The sequence below is a fragment of the Hevea brasiliensis genome, chromosome 3 (genome assembly GCF_030052815.1).
Source record: "Hevea brasiliensis isolate MT/VB/25A 57/8 chromosome 3, ASM3005281v1, whole genome shotgun sequence".
In the NCBI taxonomy this organism is placed as follows: domain Eukaryota; kingdom Viridiplantae; phylum Streptophyta; class Magnoliopsida; order Malpighiales; family Euphorbiaceae; genus Hevea; species Hevea brasiliensis.
Window position 1 is genome coordinate 41,686,538 of NC_079495.1, and position 10,579 is coordinate 41,697,116.

At 36.4% G+C, this 10,579-nt stretch overlaps 1 long non-coding RNA gene across 2 annotated transcripts; it reads right to left on the bottom strand.

Annotated features, from left to right (window-relative positions):
- Positions 1–383: 383 nt before the first annotated feature.
- Positions 384–9,123, bottom strand: LOC131178670 (uncharacterized). Of its 2 annotated transcripts, XR_009147605.1 has the most exons (4): positions 8,778–9,123; positions 7,979–8,035; positions 7,351–7,398; positions 384–529 (listed from the first exon to the last, which is right to left on the bottom strand). It is a non-coding gene; the product is annotated as an uncharacterized LOC131178670 (long non-coding RNA). The 2 variants fall into 2 exon arrangements; XR_009147604.1 differs by lacking the exon at positions 384–529 and having other exon boundaries at positions 7,291–7,398.
- Between the last annotated feature and the right edge of the window lie 1,456 nt (positions 9,124–10,579).

A 10,579-nucleotide genomic window follows, 5' to 3' on the forward strand; every position in this document is an offset into this window, starting at 1 on the left:
TTTCAATATTTTATCTATTAAAACTTTCAGTATTAAACATTAAACAAATATTGATATATATTAACGCATTTTGTTAATTAATGCATTCTTTTTATAAACAACAGTTATGAGTTTATAAATTATAGTTAATGTCACGACCCAACCTATGGGCCGGACCGGCACTAGGACCTGGGCCAGCTTAAAGCCCCCGAGGCCCGTAGTAAGCCTAAATATTCCTCAAATCCATAACCAGGCCCACAATTTAGACCCAATATGCATATAAGATAATTTAAATTAAACTGTTATAATTTTATTTTGGGCCAACTTAGCCCAGAACTTTTCAGAAAACTAAAATCAGGGGAGCCCAGCTCAACCCTATTACCTCATTTATAACCATTTAAAACTCATAAAAATTTTTTCTTTTCATTTATTAATATGAAAACTTGAATTCATACAGTCTCTGATAGGCTTAATGCTACTACTAGCACATGCGGAGTCCTAAATTACAAATTTAGAGAATAATAATACAATTAAGTAATCTTTTCATAACCTGAGAGGAAAGGGACAAAGTTATTCTCAAAAATGTCTCCTCCTGGAGACTGGAAAAATATGGTGAACAGGAGTGAGCGTTCGACTTAGAGAGTAAAATATCAATTTTAACCATAATCTCTATAACTATCTAAAACTAATGCACCCTGTAGAGTGAAATGCAACATCAACAACATTTTCACATCATAACATCAAAAAGGTAATTTGGAGCACCCACACACCTGTAGTATCAATCATAACATATGGGAGTGATCCCTATACACTCTCTTAAATCCAACTGGTGCCGGTAATTACTCAAGCTCGGACTTCCACTTAATAACCAAATCGAGGGTCCCAGCTAATTACTCAAGCCGTGACTACCCATCGAAGGATCGGGTCCCAATTACTCAGCGTGACTACCGTCCTATCCATAGTCCACACCACATCACACGCACGCCAACGCACGCACACTGCTCCAAATTACCACAACAACATCCATGGCACATCAACAATTATGAATGCAACATAAATCGTGCCTAGAGTTTAACTACATAAATATATGCATATAAGTGATGCATGGGCATGCTTGAACATATAATAATATCGAAATTACAATTAAAATTAATATTTTACTCACAGTACACCGTCGACTATTGTGGCTGCTGGATGCAGGAAAATAGTTGATCTCGATCACCTAATAATTAAATTATAAATTTATTAGTACTAACTCAAAATAAAACTCTAAAGAGGCAATAGACAGCCTAATTCATGCCGGAAATCCGGCAGAGTTTCCCCTATACCTGGGACCTACCCAACCTGCAAAGAAGCTCAATAACACTTCTAAATTCTCAATTTCCACAATCACATCTCATTAATATCACATGGCCCCTCCTGGGCCCTCCAAATCAGACTATACTCAAAATCTTAAAAATTACGTTTTAGTCCCTATAATTGTTATTTTGCAAAAATCCACTCAAACAAGCTCTAAAAATTCTAAAGTTTTGCCCCGCGGTCCTCAATAATATTGTAAGGCTATTACAAAATGAATTGAAATTTTCTAATCACCCATGAATATTTTATTTAAGAATTTTATTCGATTCCATAAGTTTCCAACATCTAACATATTCTTAATTCAACCCAATTAAATATTCACATATTTAAACCTCCATCCTCAAGCTTCAACCAATTATATAAAATTTAATTATCTAAATTTCAAACAATCTTATATGCCCATATGCTAAAAATCTAATTAAAATCCATCCATATTTCTCAAAAATATTCTATAATCACTCAAAAATTCAACTAACACCATAGAATATCTCCAAATAATTTTACTTTCATCATATATTTTTCTTAGAATTTTTCTCCAATTTTTCCTGTTTAAGAAACACTGTATTTATGCTCCACAGACAGAGAAATAATAGAAATTGTCTTACCCGAAGTTTATCTGTGTCTCAAAAATTCCAAAAATTTATGAGGAAGTCTCTGGAAGTTGAACCATCTCCATAGCTCACCGGAGCCACCGCCGGCACCACCGCGCACGGTGGCCGGCCGCCGGTGACATTTGCCGGGTCTGATCATACCACCATGTTCCTCTCCTCTTCCTCAGTCCATATGTGGTCTCGGATCGTCGATCCAACGGTCGGATCGTCGTAGATCTGACGAAAAAGCTTGAAAAACCCGAAACTTCTCTCCTCCATATCTCACTCATCCGACCTCCATTTGCTTCAAAATTGGTGTCAAAAGAAAGCTCTCGGAACAAGCTTTCCAACGCCACCGGAATCGCCTCGATCGGACGTCGGACGAAGCCGGAATCGCGCCGGAAAGCCGCTGCCCACTGTGCGCGCGTTTTCTCTCTCCTCTCCCTCTCTTGCCGCCGTTTCTGGTGGTCCTGGTGGTCGCCGGAGGGTCGCCGGCCGGTGGGGAGCTGCTTGGGACGTCGCTGGCCGGTCACCGGAGAAAGGAAGAAGAAGAAGAGAGGGAAGGAAAGGGAGAGAAGAGAAATGGGGGGGTTTCCTCCCGTTTTTCTTTTGAAAATTTAATTTTTTTTTTTTTTTTTTTATAAAAAGGCTGCTGTGACAGTGGGAAACCCACTGTCACACGCCAATCCCATTCTTTAAATTTTTTTTTTTTTAAATTTTTTGGGTTGTTACATTCTTCCCCCCTTAAGAAAAATTCGTCCTCGAATTTTCGAATAAACAAGAGATATGGAAAAGAATATTATCGAAATAAGTGCAATCATTACTCCTCCAGCTATGCAGATATTGGTAAAACATTTATTCTTCGAACTCTTCGTATATTATATATGACATTCTACTGTTCTCTGATTCTACTATAGTGTCCTATTTGTCATCATCTCTTTCTAGAGATGCTCTTATCTCTTGGCTATTCATTGACCATTCTTCTGACACTTCAGGTATTCATTATAACTCTATTACTCTCGACTTGATATCTGATAACTTTAATTAACCTTGGCGCTTACCTCACTTTTATTACGCCCTAACGTGTCTCTTGGTGACTTCAGTCATCATTCCTTTGTTTTAATAATCTCTGTTTTCCCCAATGACATAACTTATGTTCCTTATTCCATGGTATCCTATGAGTAGCTTTCCTGTAGCACCTAATCTAGGCATCTTGTTCGAGATCTTTACTCTTCCTATGACTTCAGTGGTCAATACCTATAAATCTTCTCCTCCCATGATACTTCAAATTTTTAATCTCTTTTGTGTCATTACTAAGGTACTTAGACCAACCTCTATCGATCTTATGTAACTAGTCAGGTAGAGTCTCCTCCAAGGGCCAAGTGTATCATTTATCAATATTGGAAAGTAAACTGGGTCTCTCCTTCTAGGTAACAAAAGTGTTTATATTCTCTGACAACTCAACCCATGCGACTTATCAATTCTCACTCCTTCTCTGGAATATAAATATCTAGACTTCTTCCTATAGCTTCTTAGTATGTGGCCTACTTCTGACACATTAGCACTCAGATCGAGGCTCTACTACTCCTTTAATCTATCATCTCATAATAACTTGTTTTAAACATCTCTTAGTATGTTCCTAGCATACCTATTCCTCCTTATCCTCATCATTATAACTAGCTTTACAAGCTTTCTTCCTATTCTTTGGATCTTATCCACTTCCTTTTCCTATTTCTGCTATTGTTGATATCTTTTCAACCCGCTGCACTTATTCCTTAATCTTAATCCTATTTCAACCTTACACATTTTTCCTTCAAGGATGTCTATCCCATCATCAACTTTAACTTTCATTTTGTTTCTTAGTCTTATCTTGATTACTAGTTCTATTACTTCAGGAATTCTAACCTTACGATTTACTCCTACCAGCACATTCTTCACCTTATGTAACACTTGTAATTAACCATAGAAAATTTTCCTTGTATCCCATTTTTCCAACTTAACTATCAGAACATTATCATTCCCTACCAGCCTTAGTAGGAAATTACTTATCCTGGATGGATATGAGCCCCAGAACTATAAGTTCCATCTGAACTAACACGGCTATGGGAAATGTGTGCCATGCCTTAATTCTAAACAAAATACTTCATGTGTTCATTCTCCTTAATATAATCACATATACTGCCTATAGCTTTCTAAACTTCAACCTCAAATTACCCATCAGCAACAATTTCATCTATTGAAACTCATCCATAAATAGTATTTCCTCTAGCTCATAGTTTAAAACGGTGGCAAGCCTTGGTAGCTAACTCCTTTTGACTCCTGTCATTATTCTGATCGTCATTTCATATTTAACACTAGGTACGTACTTACTGTCATTCTCATATCACGAAATTGTATATGAATTGGTGCCTACTAAACTCTCAAATAACTAGGTCTCCTTGACTCAGTCTCTGTTCCTTATATAACCTTTTTGAATCAAAAGCACAAGCTAAACTTGAAAAGAAAGAAAAATATCCTCTTATATTCAACTACGCCCAATTGTCCATATAATAACGTTTAACCTATGTTTCTTAGTCTTTCTCTTCAAATTTCATCATCTCCTAGCACAATTGTGCTCTACCTATAAGGTATCATCTGCATGAACCCTTTACCGTACCATTGTCCTTCCTGACATAATATTTTATAATTTATTAACTTTACTTATACTCGACCTATGATTCATATCTATTATAGTTTATATTGTGCCCTTAACTTTTATTGATTCCTGAAAGATTTCTCTCACTAATAAATTCTTCCAACACTAATTCCACCCTTATCTATGGTCATTAATTTGATCCTTGAACTTTCTAGTGATTTATAACCGCCCAGACTTGTCATTTTTCGTTCTACCCCTACTATTGTCCTGTCGTTATTGCTTCACTACAAAGTGATTCTGTTGATCACACTAAAGACGTTTGCCTGACATTCATAACGAACCTCTAACTACCTTCTCACTATCTCAAAAGTCTAACATAAAGCCTCTGTGTCATTATCTATCATTCTTTTCCTCTCATCATACCTATTTGATCCCTTAGATTGACTTTTATTCAACTTACTGCTTACTAACTTCTCTTTCTCTGCCTAATTAGATAGTCCGTAATATCATCGCACACCTTCTACTTTTTACTCATTATTATTGTATTCCATACCTCCATCACTATTCTTGCTAATATGGTCCCATTTTGGGTTCTCCATCCTTGTCATTCACCTTGCCAAAAATAACACTTAGCCTACCCTATATCTTAACTTTGTTCCTTTTATTATGCGCCCTTCGAATTGTCCTTTCATTTATTTCCTTTGTCTTACCCAAAATAGAACTTGACTATTCTATCCCTGGTTCCATTCTTCTTCCTAACATGACAATTTGCACTGCTAACTATATCTTCCAGAGTCTCTACCACGTTATCACATATCTGTGCTACTCAGATTTGGTCCTTTGATCACTCTAGCTAGTACTCCCACTGGCATTTAAATTATATTATTGTTTTGAAAAATATGAAGTTAGAAAGGAACTCAGGAAATTGCAGTCATACTTTTATCGTATGATTTCTATTCTTATCCTTTAGCTTACATAATACCCTTACTACCTCGAGAACTGATTCTGCCGTAATTTTATTTATTTGTTATTATTATTATTATTATTATTATTATTATTATTATTATTATTTTCCATGTTTACTCAATTTGCCAAAACTTAAGATTCCGGGCACCCAAACCCGTCATCCAATTCAAAGGATTTACATTCATCGTGATCTGATTATATATGCTTCCTATAATGAAACTTGTATCCTCTGCGGGATACCCGAGCTAACTACTCTCTACCACACTCTACAGTCCCATCTGGGGCACTATTTGGTTGGTCACCATTATTAGTAATAACTTTCGATCCCTTCTGAAAAGATAGGACTACACCCTAACTTGCTACAACAAAGGTACTACATTTACCACCTTGCCCAAACCATGTCAAATTAATGACTCTCCTATCATATCATATCTCTGTGAATCATCAATTCATAGTTTTGACCTTCCCTAGGTAGTAGGGTTGCACTTTACACCTTGCTAATACACACAAGGTATCCTATTCTCACTAAGTTCTAAGCAAAACGTCTGTCATTCTACAATAACCATCCAAAATTTCATACCGAAGACTAGACGATCTCACTCTATAGGTGTCACCTTTACTTTGCAACTAGTCCGAAACCTCTGGTCTGATGGCAACTTTTACTGTAACTCTAGCTCATGCTGAGGTAACTGAGTCACTGACTCTAGTTATCACCCAACTGTGACCTTTCAATATTCTAACTCTAGACCCCTAACTAGGAGTTCCCAACTCCTCTGCAGATATAGAACTCTATTCTGGCATAACTGTACCAAAACAGAAGCTATCCGCAAACACCCTCATTATGGAGCACCACGAGGATGCACGTAGCTCTACACAATAATCTCATGTTGGTACTGTAATCTGCAGCTTACAGAGCAGACATCGAGAACATTGTATAGTTACTACGATACGTCCTGACAGACTAGGTCTCCTAATTTCTTATCTCTCCTGAATCTTCTATTATCACAAACTTATTATGACTGGGTCATCTACTGATGACTGCCAGTAGTGGTATCCTCATCCTTATCTAGGGCAACTGTACTTTCAAGACTCACTTTTATGTACTCGTGCCTTACACGAAATGGGCACACCATTTAAACCCATACTGATAAAAATATAACATTTCTTGGAGTACGTATCCTCATGATAGACCTCACATGTCTACTAACTCTATTTCACATTTCTGTGTACTCCACGAAAATCAAGACACTAACTGAGGTAATCTTATATTTCCCGAGGTATAACGTAGAATCTAGAAACAAAGAATTACAGGAAAAGACGAAACAGAATCCTATACTCCGCATGTGACTCCTAGTAGACTCTTCCCAACACTTAGATAATTTTTCCCTAAGAATCTGGAGCCTAAGCTCTGATACCAACTTTGTCACGACCCAACCTATGGGCCGGACCGGCACTAGGACCTGGGCCAGCTTAAAGCCCCCGAGGCCCGTAGTAAGCCTAAATATTCCTCAAATCCATAACCAGGCCCACAATTTAGACCCAATATGCATATAAGATAATTTAAATTAAACTGTTATAATTTTATTTTGGGCCAACTTAGCCCAGAACTTTTCAGAAAACTAAAATCAGGGGAGCCCAGCTCAACCCTATTACCTCATTTATAACCATTTAAAACTCATAAAAATTTTTTCTTTTCATTTATTAATATGAAAACTTGAATTCATACTGATCTCGATAGGCTTAATGCTACTACCAGTACATACGGAGTCCTAAATTACAAATTTAGAGAATAATAATATAATTAAGTAATCTTTTCATAACCTGAGAGGAAAGGGACAGGTTATTCTGAAAAATGTCTCCTCCTGTAGCCTGGAAAAATATGGTGAACAGGAGTGAGCGTTCGACTTAGAGAGTAAAATATCAATTTTAACCATAATCTCTATAACTATCTAAAACTAATGCACCCTGTAGAGTGAAATGCAACATCAACAACATTTTCACATCATAACATCAAAAAGGTAATTTGGAGCACTCACACACCCTGTAGTATCAATCATAACATATGGGAGCTGATCCCCTATACAGCTCTCTTAAATCCAACCTGGTGCCAGCGAATTACTCAAGCTCGGACTTCCACTTAATAACCAAATCGAGGGTCCCAGCGAATTACTCAAGCCGTGACTACCCCTCGAAGGATCGGGTCCCAGCGAATTACTCAAGCCGTGACTACCCCGTCCTATCCATAGTCCACACCACATCACACGCACGCCAACGCACGCACACTGCTCCAAATTACCACAACAACATCCATGGCACATCAACAGTTATGAATGCAACATAAATCGTGCCTAGAGTTTAACTACATAAATATATGCATATAAGTGATGCATGGGCATGCTTGAACATATAATAATATCGAAATTACAATTAAAATTAATATTTTACTCACAGTACACCGTCGACTATTGTGGCTGCTGGATGCAGGAAAATAGTTGATCTCGATCACCTAATAATTAAATTATAAATTTATTAGTACTAACTCAAAATAAAACTCTAAAGAGGCAATAGACAGCCTAATTCATGCCGGAAATCCGGCAGAGTTTCCCCTATACCTGGGACCTACCCAACCTGCAAAGAAGCTCAATAACACTTCTAAATTCTCAATTTCCACAATCACATCTCATTAATATCACATGGCCCCTCCTGGGCCCTCCAAATCAGACTATACTCAAAATCTTAAAAATTACGTTTTAGTCCCTATAATTGTTATTTTGCAAAAATCCACTCAAACAAGCTCTAAAAATTCTAAAGTTTTGCCCCGCGGTCCTCAATAATATTGTAAGGCTATTACAAAATGAATTGAAATTTTCTAATCACCCATGAATATTTTATTTAAGAATTTTATTCGATTCCATAAGTTTCCAACATCTAACATATTCTTAATTCAACCCAATTAAATATTCACATATTTAAACCTCCATCCTCAAGCTTCAACCAATTATATAAAATTTAATTATCTAAATTTCAAACAATCTTATATGCCCATATGCTAAAAATCTAATTAAAATCCATCCATATTTCTCAAAAATATTCTATAATCACTCAAAAATTCAACTAACACCATAGAATATCTCCAAATAATTTTACTTTCATCATATATTTTTCTTAGAATTTTTCTCCAATTTTTCCTGTTTAAGAAACACTGTATTTATGCTCCACAGACAGAGAAATAATAGAAATTGTCTTACCCGAAGTTTATCTGTGTCTCAAAAATTCCAAAAATTTATGAGGAAGCCTCTGGAAGTTGAACCATCTCCATAGCTCACCGGAGCCACCGCCGTGATCGCCGGTCGCCGGTGACATTTGCCGGGTCTGATCATACCACCATGTTCCTCTCCTCTTCCTCAGTCCATATGTGGTCTCGGATCGTCGATCCAACGGTCGGATCGTCGTAGATCTGACGAAAAAGCTTGAAAAACCCGAAACTTCTCTCCTCCATATCTCACTCATCCGACCTCCATTTGCTTCAAAATTGGTATCAAAAGAAAGCTCTCAGAACAAGCTTTCCAACGCCACCGGAATCGCCTCGATTGGACGTCGGACGGTTAATCGCGCTGGAAAGCCGCCCATCGTGGCGCGCTGTTTTCTCTCCCTCTCTTGCCGCCGTTTCTGGTGGTCCTGGTGGTCGCCGGAGGGTCGCCGACCGGTGGGGAGCTGCTTGGGACGTCGCTGGCCGGTCACCGGAGAAAGGAAGAAGAAGAAGAGAGGGAAGGAAAGGGAGAGAAGAGAAATGGGGGGGTTTCCTCCCGTTTTTCTTTTGAAAATTTAATTTTTTTTTTTTTTTTTTTTTTTTAAAAAGGCTGCTGTGACAGTGGGAAACCCACTGTCACACGCCAATCCCATTCTTCAAATTTTTTTTTTTTTTTTAATTTTCTGGGTTGTTACAGTTAAAATTTCACAAATAGAAAATTGTGACAATATTCAAATTAAAAATCTTTACAAGATTCACTTATTATTATTATATATAAAGAATTGAATTTATTTGTAAAATTATCATATATGGTTTTATATATAAATACCTAATATTGTAAAATTTTTATGGATAAAATATTGAGATCTAAAAAGTATATTTTTAAAAAATAAATTATTTAAAATTAAATTATTTGATTAATTTATAACATTTTAATTGATGTGTCTCAAGTTAAATTAATCTCATACACTATTACATATATGAGCTCTGTTGCTTTATGGCCATATCCCTTTTGAGCTATGCCAAAATCTTTGATTTTTATTTTTTTCCTCGAAAATGCGAATTCATTAAGCTTTTATAAAGGCAAAGAAAAAAATAAATACATAGTTAAGTTGCTCCAAAAGATTATAACAGAAAGAGGCACAATGAACATATTTTGCGCAATAAAATGTGTAGCTCTATTACATTCTCTATTAGCAAACTGAAATTATAAAACAATGCAATTATTGGCTAGGACAGAGATATCATGAAAGATACCTAATAGATCACTAGGAATAGCACCTCCCTTAGCCATTGAAATCACTTGCTTAGACTCTCCTTCAATAATAACAAAATTAAAGCTGCTATTTTTAGTCAGTAAAATTGCTTCTGTACATTCCAAAGATTCCAAAATCAAAGGATCAATTATACCTAAAATACGTTTAGCATACTAACTCATAGGATGACCTAAGGAATTCCTAGCAATGGTTGTAATAGTTCCCATGTTGCTTTCCACATTCACTGTTGCATCAAAGTTGATTTTAATAACAAAAGAATCAACTGAAGTCTAGGCTAAAAATCCTTTGATCTTGAACTTAAAAAGAAGGTTGTTGTTCCGATATGGTAGAAGCAAACTCTTTTGCTACAGTTATAGTTTTAGAAATCACCTATTGGAAAGACCATTGTTGATTGTAAAAAAATGAGAGTATTTCTGCCTTTCTACTTGTACTAGAGCAAGTGTGCTAGTAATTGTGAGAATTGCTTTCGAACCTGATGTTTAGAGAAAGCATCTAATAATTTTGACAAATAATTTGATAAATT